General features: G+C 36.7%; 1 long non-coding RNA gene across 1 annotated transcript in view; it reads left to right on the top strand.

Annotated features, from left to right (window-relative positions):
• The window catches only part of LOC143656107 (uncharacterized), a 64,407-nt gene that overhangs the window by 25,491 nt on the left and 21,292 nt on the right, over positions 1-17,624 (top strand). The window contains exon 2 of the long non-coding RNA XR_013162395.1: positions 13,364-13,447. This is a non-coding gene — a long non-coding RNA (uncharacterized LOC143656107). The remainder of the gene's footprint in view (positions 1-13,363; positions 13,448-17,624) is intronic.

The raw sequence follows: 17,624 nt of genomic DNA, 5'->3' as shown, positions 1-17,624 counted from the left end.
GCCATGGAGGTGTTTTGCGATTAGCATCTATGATAGTTGACTATAATCATGTCTTGGGTGGGCCTCATCCAATCAGTTGGAGGCCTTAAAAACAAAGAACTGAGGGTTCCAAAGAAAGAAATTCTGCTTCAAGTCTATACCATGTACGTCTTTCTGAGTTTCCAACATGCAACAAGACTCTTATTAAAATTTCCAACCTGCTGGCCTGCCCTACAGATCTCAGACTTGCCAGCCTCCACAACCACATGAGTTCCAATTCCTTAAAATCTCTTAATGTGTATAAGCATATATGTATACGTGTACATATTACATATATCTTGTTGGCTATGTTTCCCAGAGAACCCTGACTAATACAGGTAGTTTGGATCATCAAAGGTTTCTGTAAATTTAAAAATTCTTTATTTCCAACTGGAAAATGACTAACAGACAATAAGTAGTAAGAGGTTTCAAAGACAATGGAAATCATATTTGTTTTCATAGAGAAAATAAATCCTGAGCTGGACCTTGAAGAATCAGTAAATGGCTCTAGATGCATGTAAGAGAATAGGTTTTTCCAGGGTGGCATAAAGCATAAAAGCAAGACTAACTTGACATTTTCCAGAGTCAGGAAGTGACTGACGTGAATGTGGCTTTGGTGAGTAAGGGAAAAGTCTGAGCCCAGATTATGATGGACTGGAACCAGGAAAGAAGTTAATTACACTTTGTAAAACAGGGAAGGGATCAGTCAGGCTCAGCCTGCAAGTAATAGAAATTGTGTTAGTTTGCTAGCTGGTGGAATGCAATATACCAGAAACAGAGCAGCTTTTAAAAGGGGGAATTTATTAAGTTGCAAGTTTACAGTTCTAGGAAAGGCCCATGGCAAACATGGCGATGTCTGCTAGCTTTCTCTCCAGGCTTCTTATTTCATGAAGCTCCCCTACAAGTGTTTTCCTTCTTCATCTTCAAAGGTCTCTGGCTGCGTGGGCTCTGATGGTTCTCATGGCTCTACAAGGGACTCTCTCCAAAACACTTCCTCTTTTAAAGGATTCCAGTAAACTAATCAAGACCCACCTGGGATGAGTGGAGTCACAACTCTATGGAAGCCACCTAATCAAAAGTTACCACCCACACTTAGGTGGGTCACATCTACATGGGAACAGTCAAAAAGCTCCAGGCCATCTCTCTCTCCAGCCAACACAACAAGCAAACTCACTGCCCTCCCCCTGTCTATGTGAGACATGACTCCCAGGGGTGTGGGCCTTCCTGGCAACTTGGGACAGAAATCCTAGAATGAGCTGAGACTCAGCATCAAAGGATTGAGAAAAACTTCTCAACCAAAAGGGGGAAGGGTGAAATGAGACAAAATAAAGTGTCAATGGCTAAGAGATTCCAAACAGTCGAGAGGTTATCCTGGAGGTTATTCTTACACATTAAATAGATATCACCTTGTTAGTCAAGATGTAATGGAGAGGCTGGAGGGAACTGCCTGAAAATGTAGAGCTATGTTCCAGTAGCTACGTTTCTTGAAGATGATTGTATAATGATATAGCTTTCACAATGTGACTGTGTGATTGTGAAAACCTTGTGTCTGATGCTCCTTTTAGCTACCTTATCAACAGACGAGTAAAACATATGGAATAAAAATAAATAATAGGGGGAACAAATGTTAAAATAAATTTAGTTTGAAATGCTAGTGATCAATGAAAGGGAAGGGTAAGGGGTATAGTATGTATGAATTATTTTCTGTTTTCTTTTTATTTCTTTTTCTGAATTGATGCAAGTGTTCTAAGAAATGATGATGATGAATATGCAACTATGTGATGATATTGTGAATTACTGATTATATATGTAGGATGGATGATCAAAAGTTTAAGAATGCGTTTGTGTGGTGTTATATATATATATTTTTTTTAATAAAAAAAAAAAAGCTCCTGGCGAATAATATTGAATGAGGATTAAAAGACATGATTTTTCTGGGGACCACCACAGATTCAAACCAGCACAGAAACCAACTCTAGCAAAGCTAGAGAAGAAATTTATTGGACAGATTTCAGGATCCCCAGAAACAATGGGAAGGCTGATGAAGCAGGCTTGGAAATATTAGAAAGTAGAGCAGTGTACAAGAGCTAAAGAGCATCAATCAGAAGCTGGTCTTGAAATAGGCCAGGGCACCAGGCTAGAATGAATGAATGAATACCCAATAAATTTTTTATCTCTTTTATATTATTATATTATATTATATTATATTATATTATATTATATTATATTATATTATATTATATTATATTATATTATATTATATTATAATCTAAGGATTCAAACTAGAAGGAAAGAATGTCCCAAAGCCTTGGTTTATTTGCATGCCCTTCTCTTAGCTGAAGAAGATGAGTACTTGATTAATAGTTTTTCTAGGCTATATCCAATAAGAAGAAGCAATTCCCCAAAAGAAAATAAAGGTATGAAGGAGAAATAAATGCTGAGCAGCCAAAAGACAACAAATGCTCAGTACTGGTACCACTGTAGGTTTTATGTAATGAAAATAGTGCTATAGGGAGATTAATCTCTTGGCAATTTGCAAATGGTAAATCCTCCAGGTTTAGAAGATGGCACTGGGAATGGAATAGCAATGATATCAAAGTAAAAACAATAAATTTTCATAATTGTTGAGATATTAAGGAAAACATGGAGATGGAAAGGAAAGAGTAAAGATGACTACAACTGTTCAAGTCTTAGAGACTGGAGGAATGATGGGGGTAGAAGAAGGTAGAAAGAGAAATTTCTAGGTAGGAGATGAAAATAATGCATAATTGTTGAGTTTAGAAGCTGATGGTAAAAATATACAGCAGGAAGCAAAAAGCCAAGTAAATAGTAGATGAGAGGATCTGTTTGGAGAAATTATTCATTTTTTTTTTGTAGAATATCTAGGTAATATGGTATGTCTGTCTCTGTTTAGCTTTAGTAGATTCTGCCAATTTTTCATCTTACACCACCACTAGCAGAGTATTACAGTTCCTACTGTTCTATATCTTCATCAGCTTTTGATATTGTCCATATTTTTATCTAGCCATTCTGGTAGGTGTTGTATCTGACTGCATGGAGTTTTGTTGTTTTCTGTTTTAGCTTTTTATTTTGACATATTTTTAGATTTAGAAAAGTTGCAAATAAATACAGTGTTCAGATATACTCTTCATCCAGCTTTCTCTAATGTTAACCTTACTTGTTAATTGTTAAAAAAGTCTAATGATCAACATCAGGAAATTATCATTGAAACAATATGAATGACTGAACTACATACTTTTTCCTGATTTTACTAGGTTTTCCTCTAATTTCCTTTTTCAATTTCAGAATCAGTCTGTTTAGTTGTCATGTCTCCTCAGTTTGTTTGGAGAAATTTTTAGGAGGCTTTGGCATAGAGATGACAACTGAAGTCAGACTGTCTTAGTGAATATGTAAAATGTTGAGGAGGAACTGTGAAAACTCCCCTAGGAATTGTGAGAAAAAAGAGAATCCCACCCCCCAAAAGGCATCAATTGAGAAGTTTTTGGGAATTTAGACCGAGAGCTTCTGTTTTGTGAACTTTTACCATAAGCAATATTTCACTTTTCTGTTTTTATTCCTGATCCTGTTTTTGTTCTTTTCTCCAGAGGCCCATTTTAATTATATATATATATATATATATATATATTTCCCTGTGAAATATGTGGAGTTTTGTGGAGTTTGTGTGTTTAAATTAAATAAATGGCACTAAGCTGTAGACCTTATTGCGTTTTCTTATTTTTTCACTCAACACTATCATGTTGCCATAAGTACAAGAACAAGAATGCCAAATTGCACTTAAGAAATGGCTGCAACCATTCACTTTTCCATGAGCAGATCATGAAGGTTCTCATTCCTAAACATTTTCATTAATGCTTGATAACATCTAATTTTTGCCAATTTGATGGATGTAAAGATGCACCTCACATTGTTTGAAGTTGATTTTTATTTTCGAATGCATTTGAATATATCTTAAGGTTTTAGATCTCTCCTTTAGCAAACTGCCTGTTTATATTCTTTACCATTTTTTCTATTGTTTCCTTTTACTTGTTTATTTGTAGGAGTACCTTTTATGTTCTAGAGGTGTGCAGTCCAATTACAGTAGCCACTAGCAGCTAGCCATTAGCTATGAAGTCACAAGCTATGGAACATTTGAAATATGGTTAGTCAGAATTAAGATGTCCGATTCATGTAAAATCCACATTAGATTTTGAAGACTCAGTACAAAAACAAAGAATGTAAGATATCTCAGTGATCATTATTTAGGTTGAGTTCATGTTAAAAAGATAATATTTTGGGCTATCTCGTGCTAAATAAAATATATTGTTAAAATTGATTTTACCTGTTTCTCTTTACTTTTGTAACATATGGCTACTAAAAATGTAAAATTACATATGTGGTTTGCATTATATTTCTATTGGACATGCTGTTCTATCTATTAATTTTTAGTTTATTTTAGACATTGAAAATATCTTCTCTCAGTCTGTCCTCTATCTTAAGTTTGTTTATGGTGTCCTTCATCAAAGTCATCCATTATTCACCAGGACCCCACATTACACACTCCAGGGGGTGGCATTTACATCAGGGTCTTTAAATGCACCCTCCTGGAATTACACATTGGATAACACATGCAGTTCTAAATGTCCTGATATTGATGCCTTCTCATCTTGTTCAAGAAGTGCTACCTCACTCTTAGATCACCAAGATGTTTTCCTTATACTATTTTTCTAATTAAAAGAGAGAAAAACAGGATGGTATTGTATCATAGAAGCCATAAAAGAGAATGGTCTATAATGTCAAAAACCGCAGATTTTAGCCAAAAAGGATGATGAAAGGGGAAATCATTTATATTAGATTTTATGATTTTTGACAGTTATGTTGTCTATCTAATTATGTTTTGGATAGGCAAATGTCAAAATTTGCATTCCAAAGAGCACATTAACAGATGGTGGGTAAGACAGGACATAAGCACGCTGAGTGGCAGACACATGCCAAGTTTTAGTCTAAATATCTGCTAAGATGAATTCTCAGAACAGGTAAATAACCTTGATGTGGATAGTAAAGTACTGGGAGTAATTGCAAAGATCATAAGATAATGTTTAGATTGATGCTTTTATCATATTGAAAGATCATTTTTGGCACATTTCCTGAATACTCTGGAAAGTTACAGGTCCACATTCCCTATCAGAGCAAATCCAAACTGCTCAAATCTGTCAATAGAGACACCCATAAACTGGCCCCATCCAGTTTCCCATATCTCATCTCCTCGGTAGATTGTATATTTCACATAGACAGGTGTGCTGGTTTGAAAGGATTTATGTACCTAGAAAAGCCAAGTTTTAATCCTATTCAATCTTCTGAAAGCAAAGGCTTCTTCTAATCTCTATTCAGTATTTAAGGTTGGAAGCTTGATTAGGTCATCTGCACAGAGATGTGGCTCAATCAATTGTGGGTATTAAACTTGATTAGATGGAGATGTGTCTCTACCCATTCTATGTGAGTCTTAATTCGTTTACTGGACTCCTGTAAAAGAGGAGATAGTTTAGAGAGAGTTCCTTTTGAGAACAAGGAGAGAGCCAGAGAATCAGGGCAGAATGACGAGAGAACCACAGAGTCTACCTGCCAGCTACCTTTGGAGATGAAGAAGGAAAATGCCTCCTGGATAGCTTCATGAAGCAGGAGGCCTGCAGAGAAAGCTAGCCAATGCCACCAGGTTTGCCATGTGCCCTTCTAGCTGAGAGAGAAACACTGAACATCATTAGCCTTCTCGAATCAAGGTATCTTTCCCTGGATGCCTTAGATTGTACATTTCTATAGCTTTTTCTTTAATTAGAACATTTTCATAGCCTTAGAACTGTAAACTTGTAACTTACTAAATTCCCCTTTTTAAAGGCCATTCCATTTCCGGTATATTGCATTCTGGCAGCTAGCAACCTAGAACAACAGGTAACCTATATTATACTCATACCTCCTCATCAATGTCCTAGGAGATGTCATGGTTAAAAACAGTAGCATCAAAGCCAATCTTGCTGGGTCCAAAGTAAATTAGAATGGAAGGTAAAAGATGATAGTGTATGTACTCCAGACCCTCACCTACTGTATGAGACTAAAGGAGAGAGATTTATTATGTCTAGAATCTGATTTTCTGTAACAGATAATCTAAATCAATCTCTGAATAACTCATTTGGACAACACAAACTCCTGGAGTCCAGAATGGGAACCAGGCCTTGTAGTTCTGTATAGTTTAATATAATACAAGGATACATCTCACACTATGATGGACTGATAATTTAGAAGAACTGGCAGAGTCCCTTGAAGGTCCAAAGGGAAAATAAATATATTATATTATATTAATAAATATAATTATTTCCAAAAGGAAAATAAATATATGTATATATATATATGTGTGTGTGTGTGGAATTATTAAACTTTCCCATCTGGGAAATCCCAGGTACTGCCTCATCATTGAGGACTACCAAAAAAATAGACCAAACCCTGGATTTTCTGCCTTTTTGGGGGGGGAGGGGTTGCTGCATGGCCCAGGAATCAAACTTGGGTCTCCTACATAGAAGGCAAGCATTGTACCACTGAATGACCCATGTACCCTACCCAAGACCTGGTTTTTGAGGCTTGCCCTTACAAAACTTATTTCTGTGGGGCAGAAGCTGAGACTACCCATAGCAAGGCCTAAGAGTTGCTTCCAGGAAGATTCTTTGTTGCTCAGATGTGGCCTCTCTCTCTCTCGGTCTCTAAGCCCAACTCTGCAAGGAAAATCGTTGCCCTCCCCTCTGTGTGGTAGAAGCTATTCAGGGGTGAAAATCTCCCTGACAATGTGGGGCGTGACTCCTAGGGATGAGCCTGGAGTTGGCACCTTGATATCAGCAACTCCTTCTGGGCCAAAAGAATGAAAAGAAGTGTAATTAAGTAAGGCATCAGTGGCCAAGAAAGATCAAATGGAGTCAAGAGGCTATTCTGGAGGGTACTCTTATCCAAGCTTCAGTTAGATAGTGCTAATTGCATGGTTTGCTAACCCCTAATCAACATCACTCCTGTTGACTCTTTTTTTTTTTTAAATATTTGTGCTGACAAGTCTTCACACACATATAAGCAATGGTGTACAAGCAATGGCTCACAATATCATCACATAGATATGTATTCATAAACATGATAATTTTTAGAACATTTGCATCACTCCAGAAAAAGAAATAAGTAGAAAAAAGAAAAAACTAATATATCCCATACCTTACCCCTCCCTCTCACAGACCACTAATATTTCAATCTACCCATTTATTTTACCCCTTATCCTCTCTATTATTTATTTATTTTTTATCCATATTTTTTTACTCCTATGTCCATACCCTGGGGAAAAAAGCATCAGACACAACTCTTAAAAATTCTAGGGCTCAAACTAAGAATCTATAAAAAGGTTTCATGCACTAGTTTTGCCATCCTGGAACCTATAAACCCGGAGGGTTCCTAGGTCAGATAAATCCTGAAACTCAGAGGGTATAGTCTTTCCAAGAGTATCAGCTAATTACATGCCCCTATCCTTTAGTGTTCCCCCCTTCTCAACTTGAAAATATCAGAACAGGCATTGCCAAAGATCCCTATAGACTGGGAGAAGGATTAAAGGGGAAGAGGAGGAGGTATAATAGAGAAAATAGGACTTAAATGAGTATGACTGCTGAATCACTATGTCGATACTGGTTCTAGCTTCCAGTGTTTTGTAGCAGGTAGAAGGAGAAATCTGAGATGGTGGAATGGGAGCCCATGACAAACTCTGGGATTTGTTCTGTAACTATTTGTTCAAGTGTACTCTGAAAATTATTGCTTTTTTCTTTCTTTGCTTTTACAATAAAAAAATTTTTGAAAAAAAAAAACAGTAGCATCAGGCAAATAGGACACTAGGTTTTCTAAGGCAACAAACATTTTCTAAATTATTTCAGTAAATGCTCTGTGCTTAACATGAAATGGTTACGATTCATTTGTGCAACTGTCATCACCTCACACTAGCTCACCAGACCTCATACAAAGAAAAAGGTTAATGGCAGAAACAAGTAAAACTAACATGTTAAAAATGAGGCCTCAAATGATAAGGTGTTAAAAAGTTGAGGTCAATCTCAGAACTACTAATGTGCCCATTATAACTACAGAAATAGAGGTTGGCAGTAATAAGTATTGTAATCTTCTTCAAATCCTTTCATTCAAGAGAGAAGGTGAAAAGTTACAAAAAGCCAAAGGTAATGAGGACAGACTCACCTCAGACCAAGCTTAGGACATTTAGAGTTTGAGGTCATTTATGGTGTATTAAAACTGGGAATTCCGTCTCACTTTAGATATTAACTTTTACTGGAATTTAAAATACGTCCAAATTAAAATTTGTTCTTTCTTTTTACTCAGCCCTATGCTATAAGCTTTATTATGACTGTGGATATATAATTTTCATTTTTAAGAGTTTGCAATACTGATGGTACAAGTCTGGGAATTATGCTAAGAAAATAAAATGTTTTTGATTTGTCTTATGAAAGTTATAACATCAGTGTCTACAGGAGAAATTTGCAGAGGCAAGAATTTGTCTTTCAGCAGGATATTTGTCATTGAGTACAAATGTATTTCCTAAAGCAAAATTTAAAATTATATATTTCAAATTCAGCTGTGATTTTCCCAATTTCAGTGTTTCTCCATGTCCACTCCTTCTGCATTCATTTTTCTTCTTGCTGAGTACATTCTTTGGTAGTTCTTTCCAAATGTATCTATGGATAATAAATTCTCTTAGTCTTTTGCATATCTGAAAAAATCAAAGATAATTAAGCAAGGTATAGGTTTTTAGTTTGACAACTATTAAAAATGAAAATAGTACATTCACACAGTTATAATTAAATCTCAGCACATTAAAGATATTATTCTACTGTCCTCTGGCATTTTTTTTTAAATGAGAAATCTGATGGTCTTTCCTCTAATCAATCTCTTCTGTCAGTTTTAGAAAACTTTTTCCTTTTCAATGATGTTTTCCCATTTCACCAGCAAATATCAAGGTATTAATTTTTGTGCATGTGTGTTTTAATCCACCTAAATGTGCTTATTACTTTACATTTTTTCCTGAAAAGTTTATCTTCAGCTGGAGTTATAACTCCCATGGTATTCCATGTGTACCTGGGTGACCTCACTATGGTGTGGTTTCATTATTTCTGCCTAAGTTCTATCAGTTTCTCAAGTTTTTATGTGTTTCTTCACTTTGGACCCTCCAAACGTGGGGATTTAGAATAACCCCCCTCTCTGACTGTGAGGTTTCCATATCCTGTTTTCATTCATGGTGAGGTGGCTCACATTTTTGGCAACTCTGTTTTTGGGTTTTCCTGGTCTCCATTCATGGACAATGTAGTAATTTCACAGCTTCCAGCAGGCATAGGGCCGGGAGCCTCAGCTTCCCTCCCTAGATTTGACCGAACCCAAAAGCACCGAGCAAGTTTGGTTCTTCTTGTGGGCAGCAAAGCTTCAACTTCTCCCTGCCATGTCTACAGGTTTGTGAAGATTTTCTTTTCCTGCTTTTGAACCTAGCTATGTTTTTTTTTTTTTTTCTCATCTACCATTTCTGGGTATGGAGTAGGATAAAAAGGATTCTGCTTAGTTTACCGTCTTAACTGGATCTGTCCTTTTTTTTTAACTTTAGTATAGATAATCTTGAGAAACCAGAGTGCAGATACAAGAATAGAAGTTGACTGTGACTTTCTGTCTATTTGCCTTTCCATGTTGGAAGCTCTGAGCCATCCAATCCATCAAAACAAAATGAGTTTTCCTTTTCTCAGAGCAGGTCACTTTAGGACCACAATAAAATCTGAATAAGGCTTGTTAAAAATGACAGCTCTATCATAGAAGAAGCATAGGAAAGAAATAGCTTGATATTTATAGATGAGTTTAAGTAGAAAATTAGTCTGAGAATCAAAAAAATATATGAGAACAATCATTCATCCTGACTATTCCTGCTCATTATGATCTAAAGAGAAGGGAATAAAAGCCAATTCTCACATCAAAATTAAGGCAATGAAGAGTAGCCATTTGTTGAAGGAATGATGAAGTATCTAGTTCAAGAAGCCTGTCAATATCATATTGTACGCTATGCTTAATCAAGTCTTTGTTTTCAAGTGCAAAAATATTGAAAATTTAAGATTTATATACTGCTGGCACTAATGTCATTAACTTATAGTTTTGAAGTTACACCTGCTAGTCCATTGGACATATGGATTTTTGGGTCTGCAAAATTTTTTCAACAATGTTTTATACAAATCAAAGAAACACAAACAAAGTTTTGAGGTACAAGTGTATACCCACAGATTTAGCACAGAAAAAAATCAATTTGTGAGATTGCAATGAAACCCATATTCAAATCTTTCTGATAAATTGTTACAACCCTTTTGGAAAATAATATTGCAACACAAGTAACAAAACCGTAATGTTTACTTCTTGAAACCATTAAGATCACTTCTTGGAGCTTATACTATAGAAATAATTCAACAGAAGTATAAAGCTATGTGCTATGTTCATACATAATAGTGAAAAAACAGAAACAAGTTAAATGTCTTTGTAAATTTTATTCTCCAAGTTTCGAGGAATAAACACATTCAAGATACCTCAAGTAATGGTGGTTTGTTGAGAGATAATAACAATGGAGAAATAAAAAAGATAAAGCTTATAGAGACTAACACAGTTCCAAAACTGGGGAATTTTATGAAGTTGTATTGTCATCACAGAAGCAGCATTAACCTCTTAAATTCTAACTCTGGTACTTTTGCTTTTAAGAAGACTTAGACACCATAATTCTGCTTCTACTGCTCTTACCACCAACAAACTACTTCCCTTATATCTCAAATTCAAATTCCCTCAAGAAGAGCATCTGGGGTGGGCCGCGGTGGCTCAGCGGGCAAAGTGCTTGCCTGCTATGCCGGAGGACCTCGGTTCGATTCCCGGCCCCAGCCCATGTAACAAAAACGGAAAAACAAAATACAATAAAGCAAGAAAATGTTTGGAAATGTTTCCCTTTCTTCCTTCCTTCCTTCCTTCTATCCTTCCTTCCTTCTCTCTGTCTTTCCTTAAAAAAAAAAAAAAAAAAGAAGAGCATCTGATTACTTTGGACATTGTGCCAGTGTGAAACTGTTGTGTACCCCAGAAAAGTCATATTCTTTAATCCTCATTCAATATTGGTGGGTGGGATCTTTTTTATTAAGTTGTTTCCATGGAGATGTGACTCACCCAATCATGGGTGGCCCTTTTGATTAGCTGGTTTCCATGGAAATGTGTCTCCACCATTGAAGGTGGGTTGCTTAATGGAGTCCTTTAAGAGGGAATGATTTAGGAAAAAGCTTCAAAGCCCACACAGCCAGAGACCCTTGGAGATGCAGAAAGCAAATGCCCCCAGGGAAGCTGTTTTGAAAGGAGAAACAGGGAGGAAAAGCTAATAGACATGGCCATGTGCCTTCCCAGCTGATGGAGAAACCTGGAACATTCTTGAATCACGGTATCTTTTTCTGGATGCCTTAGTTTGGATGTTTTTATGGCTTTAAAACTGTAAACCTGTAACTTAATAAATTCCCTTTATAAAAGCCAACCCATTTCTGGTATATTGCATTCCAGCAGCATTAACAAACCAAAACAGACATTTACATTTCAATATTGGAGGTCTTCACTGGGTAGAGTTTTCATGCAAGTCTATATCAGATATCTGTAACTAGGAGCCAAGTCCACAACTATGGTTTAATCAGTAGTGACAAGGATAGCAAGGTCACATGGTACTTTTTTTTTCCAATCTGGAGATTATATTACTTTTGTAACCAAAGTAATAAACTCAAAAATTTCTTAATGAACATTGCTTAATTATACACTCATACATTTTGCTCTTAAGTATCCATTCTTTTGATAAATATATGATCATATTCTGGCCAGCATGATTCATATCTGCACATAGATATGTGAAATTAGGAAAGGTCATGGCCTAGCAGAGAGATACTTTGTTATGTAACAATTACTGAGACTCTATAATAAGAAAATATAGTGTATTCATTTCTCATTTCATGGGCCTTAATCCTCAAACCATAGCTATAGAAAAAGAAAATCAGTTTTTAGATATACAGGAAGGATGCCAAGGAGATATACCATACCAGGCCCCACTCCTCCCCAAAAAATGTCTAGAAATGAGGTTTTTTACCTAGAAATTTCTGTGACAATGCTGTTTTAAACTAGGATACTTTGACATGAGTAGTCACAGCAGAGTATGTGCACAGAAAGTTATCAAAGTCACATACACAGTTGCATATTATCAACTGAAAACTTAGGGGAAAGGGAAGATAGTAAAAGAAGAAAGATGGAGGTGGGAGACCAAAATTTTTAGAACTGCTGCTCCAGTTTATAGGGTGATCAGACTGAACCCATTGAGATGCTAGCAAACTGACATTTCTATCCTAAAATTCTACCCATTACCTCATGCTAACCAAGGATTAACTGACCGATTCTAAATTCTGATAACCCAAAATTGTCTATGAGCATAAACACTTGTGTCAATTGTGGGTTAAGTAATACTTCAACAATAAATGATTTTGAATTTGCAAATATCTGGGCCTAATCTCATGACTATTCGATCAAAATTCATGTATGCATATAGAAGAATGGTAATTGACTATCTCAACACAACTTTTTAATTGTGCACCTTATCTCTTCTATGGTCACTTAAGTATTACCCACTAACTATAGCGTTCTTAGTCTACTTAAACATGCAATTTAAGATCCATTATCTAGCAGTTCAATTTGGAAAGATAGTATAAAGACTAGTTACACAATAGTGATACCAGAAATGTAGTTATAGTTTAAGATAGGTCACTCAATCTTCTTTTCGTCTGTGAAACAATGTTTTGCTTTCTGAAAACTTCCTAAGAAAAGATGTTACTGAAAAGTGCTGTGCTGAAATAAAATGTCTTCTTTTCTTCTTGGTAATCAATTAGGTTTTATCAAATCACTTAATGATACAGTGGCTAAAAGGAAGTTGGGGGATAGACAGACCTGTGTCCTAATCTCAACTCAAATACTTAGGAGCTGTGTGGCCTCAGGCAAAATACTTGATCTCTTTAAATCTCAGTTTACCCATCAGTAAAATGGGTACACATTTACTCAAAGGATAAGTAAGGATTAAATTAAGTAACAGATAAGAAGTAATTAGCCTAGTGCCAGATCCATAGTAAATACTAAGTAATTAGCTACTACTACAATTACTATTATTGCCACCAGTACATTATTGAGCCAGTTCTAAATAGAAATAAGAGAAATTAAAGGACTTCCATCAATCACTTTTTCTCTCCCCTAGGAAATATACAGGGACTGACAATACAAGAATGTTAGAAAGGAGAAACTGGACACTTTTATATCTGTTCTCTAAAAATGAAAGAAGGTAAGAAAAGAGGTTGTCTCCTCCCAGCCCTATTTTATCAATTCTAAAATAAACATATTTTTTTCACATTATAAAACCCCTGCAGTTGGGATATGACTTACAATTGGTGATACTGTATTATTTACCTGGCAGGGTATTTTATTTCTAAATGTTAAGTAAAATAATGGTATATCTTATAACTGATAGCACCTTAGATTCAATGAAATTTCGCAATTGAGATTTCTACTATGAAATACTAATACTATTCATACAATTCCTGTATTAGTCAGGGTTCTTCAGGGGAACCGAACCAACAGGATATATATATACAATGTAAATATTACGATATTTATTATAGGAAATGGCTTACATGTAGGGATTGACAAATCTGATTCCAGAGGGCAGGCAGCAACCTAGGAACTCCAATGAAAATTTTGATGAATTCCCTGGGAGAAGCTGGCTGGTTGAAGCAGAGATAGAAATTCTTCCTTCTGACTGCTGATATCATCAGTTCTCCCCTTAAGGCCTTCAACTGATTGGATGAGATTTCTCTTATTGCTGAAGGCCATCTCTTTTGATGAATGTAGATACAAACAGCATAGAAGCAATCCACTGACAGATGATTTAAATCTACAAATTATCCTCACAGTAACAATCAGATCAGTGCTTGACCAAACAACTGGACAACATAATCTAGCCAAGTTGACATATGAAATAAACTATCACAGTCAGTCCCTGGTGAACTTGGCACCCATATTCATCTCCTTATTCTCTAAATAAAAACAATAGCAGTCATATTTTCACCTAACATAATTCAAGTGCTCTGCATACAACCGGAAACTTACTAACTCTTTCACCAAAGAGGTGTAAGTCTTTGGGTAGTATTCACTTAAAAAAAAAAAAACTTTTATTGACAAATCTTCCCTATGTACAGTCCATACATGGTATCCAATCAATAGCTTACAATATCATCACATAGTTTTGTATTCATCACCATCATCATATTTTAGAACATTTGTCCAGTCCTCTAGTTCACTAATCCTTTCTTCTACCCCTTCAAATCTACTGCTGTAGGTTTCCATTGTTCTTTCATTTCTTCTACCATGCCTTTCATTCCCATAAGTTCTGCAGTTTGTTTTTACAAACTTTCAAGTTCTTCTTTATGCATGCCCAATGTCTTCTTCATATCTCTCTCAATTCATTAACTTTTTAATGAGATTTTGCATGTCTGTTTGAATATCCTAAATTAGTTGTCTCAACTCCTGTATCTCATTTGAAGTGTTGGTTTTCTGCTTTGACTGGGATTCATCTTTGATCTTCCTGGTATGACATTATTTTTTTTGCTGGCATCCAGGCATTTGATTTCCTTAATCAGTTTATTATGGAAGTTGCTTTCACTCTTTTACCTAGGGTTTTCTTGCTGGATGGTTTTGTTTTCTATCTGTTCTTTGATTTTCAGTTCAACTGATTCTAGACCTCTAGCATAGGTTCTGTTTTAACTGACCATAATTTTTCAGTTCTTGTTTTTCTGTTTGCTGCCCTGCCTATATGAAGCCTTTTCTTTTCTTTTTTTTTTTTTTTGAGGAGGGTCTCCTCAGATATTATAAGACCTGGTCAGACTTTCTCAGACTAGACAGGGCCACATCTCAGGAGGAAAGAGTGGCCAGCATCATTTTGCCCTGAAGGTGAGACACTGTGCTTTTCCTATCCTGCCCAGAATGTGGCGTTTGTCTACTTGTAGCTTCCCTTCAACTTAAAGTGATGTAGTGCCTTTAATTTCAACGGCCTCTCCCTGCCAGGGGTATGGTTGAGACAGAGGTGAGGTGGTAGGGTGGCTTTGATTGCTCCTGTTTTCTAGTCACTGGGGCCTGAATTCCTTGAAGGAGGGATTCCACTTGCACTGGGTGCAGCCTCCCTTTTCTTGGGGAAGATACACCCTTTAGGAAATTAACCCCTTCCACCAGACTAGTTACTTTGTCTCTCAGACAAGCTTTAGTTCTGCCTTTGCCTGGGGCAGTGCTGGAGCCTGAGAGTGCTTCCAGTTCTGTCTAATACCCTGTTAAGAGGTTAAAAAAAAAAAGACTTTTTAGAGCTGAACCCCTACTTTTTGGGTTTGTCAATCAAGAGCTTGAGTTGGTATGTGGTGCTATGTATCTCCAGGCTCTATGTGCTCCCTTTCCTTGGTGTCCAGCCCTCTTCCAGTATTTTGTGCTATCCAACTCAAAAGGCCTCTTTTTTTTTCCTTCAGTCCTGTCCCCTCTCTGCTGGCTCAAAGTTTCTTCAGTGCTAATTCTAGGTTTATCTGGGCTGGGGGAGCCTGTTTTCAGTATTCAAAATTTGTTAATTAATTCTACAATTGGAGCTTGATTGAGCTAAGCCTTTACTGCTAGTAAAGTCTGTTTTCTTTTCCCCAGGGGAACCAACCTGCCGTGCCTGTGAGGAAAGAGTGCTGGCCTCCAGGGCTTGGGGGACTTATAGTTTCTGTGTGGAATCTCAGCTGGTCCACCTGGTTCAGGCTGGTGTACACCATGTGTCTGGTCACTGATGCTCCCCCAGCAGTTATTCTGTAGTGTTCCTGGCTATAGCTGCTCTGGAGAATGAACTAAATTCCACATCTCAGTATGCCACCATCTTCCCCCACCTCAAAATTCACTCTTAAATATGTTATTCTATAACTTTAATACTATGTCAAAAAGTTAATAAGTTATATAACAAAGAGACAAGATATGGAAGAAAACAAAAAATTACTTTATGTATATATATATTCATAGCAAAATAAGAAAGAAATATTCATAAACATTACAGTCCTTATTTCTGCAAGTGCTCACTGGTTGTAGCTTATACTTATAACTACCTTCTTCCACTATCCATTCTATATTCTCTTTACCCTCTGCAAGCACCTCAGATGGTCGTGGTTCTTTTTCTGATGGGGTGGTCCAAACCTTCAATCCTATAGTTTCTGGGCCATTCGTAGCCCTGCCTGAATTGGATTGAGGCAGTTTTCCATTGACTTTAGTCGCTGGACATGTTACTATTAATAGATGCCCCAGGGATCTCCCGTATTCCAGGCAAACTCTTCTCTATCTCCACTGTGTAGTATCAGTCCTATTTCCCCTGGATAGTCAGGATCAATCACTTCAGCCAGCACAGTAAGTCTCTTTCATTGCCTGTTGAATCAGAGGCATGAAGAGCCCAAAGTGAACAGGAGGCTATATTAATTTCCAGTTCAATGGAATCTTTATGTGGCAGAAGAACTCCTCCTTCCGGAACTAAGATTTGTAAAGCAGCAGAGCTTAAGATTGTGGGGATAGAAAGCAAAATTTTTCTAGTGGATCACTAGGGATGATAGTGAATAATGGCATTTTATTTCTATTCCTTGATTCCTGGACCCATGAATCCTGGTTATGGAAGAAATAGCACCATAGAGTCAACACTGATTTAGAGCATTAAAGTCTTCTAAAGAACACTGTCCCAGCTCTGCAAAGTATTGTCACCCAGTAGGCACCATAACTGAGTCTTCAAAAAGCCATTTCCACCACTCCATCAATCTACCTGCTTAAAGATGCTGGGGAACATGCTAAGACCAGTGAATTTCATGAACATGTGTCCATTCTCACACTTCATTTGCCATGATGTGGGTTCCTTGATGATAACCAATGCTGTGTAGAATACCTTGATGGTGGATAAGGTATTTTTTTTTTCAGTTGCAATAAATCTTTATTTATTCATTGTATTATACCAGGGAAAAGTGGGGAAGGGGAAACAGTCATCATGTTACAAAATGATAGCGGAAGGTAAAGTATCTAGTACAAAATCAACCATCAAAAACATACCCCAGTGGAGACCTGGGTTCGATTCCCGGTGCCTGCCCATGCAAAAAAAGAAGAAAAAAAATACCGCAGTGATAGAGTCACCAAGGCTCAAGGAGGCTCAGTCTCCTGCTGTTCAGGGATGAGGGGAAGGGATTAGAGAAAAGACAGATACATGCTTTCCTACCCTCCTTTCCTCCCCATAAATTCAAGATTCTACACAAAGCTTTGGTTTCTAGCAGTAAACATGGAGTTCATTCTTCCGTCTCCTACTAAACAATCTTGTGGCCACTTTGACATAAGTTTCTTGCACCTGCATAAAAGTTCCTAAATGATTTGGATATATATTCACCTTTCTTGATCTCTCACCTCCACTTTCTATATTGAAA

This window comes from Tamandua tetradactyla, chromosome 14 (genome assembly GCF_023851605.1).
Source record: "Tamandua tetradactyla isolate mTamTet1 chromosome 14, mTamTet1.pri, whole genome shotgun sequence".
NCBI classification, from domain to species: Eukaryota; Metazoa; Chordata; class Mammalia; order Pilosa; family Myrmecophagidae; genus Tamandua; species Tamandua tetradactyla.
Note: the sequence above shows the minus strand (reverse complement) of the source record. Positions and strands in the feature narration are given on the sequence as shown.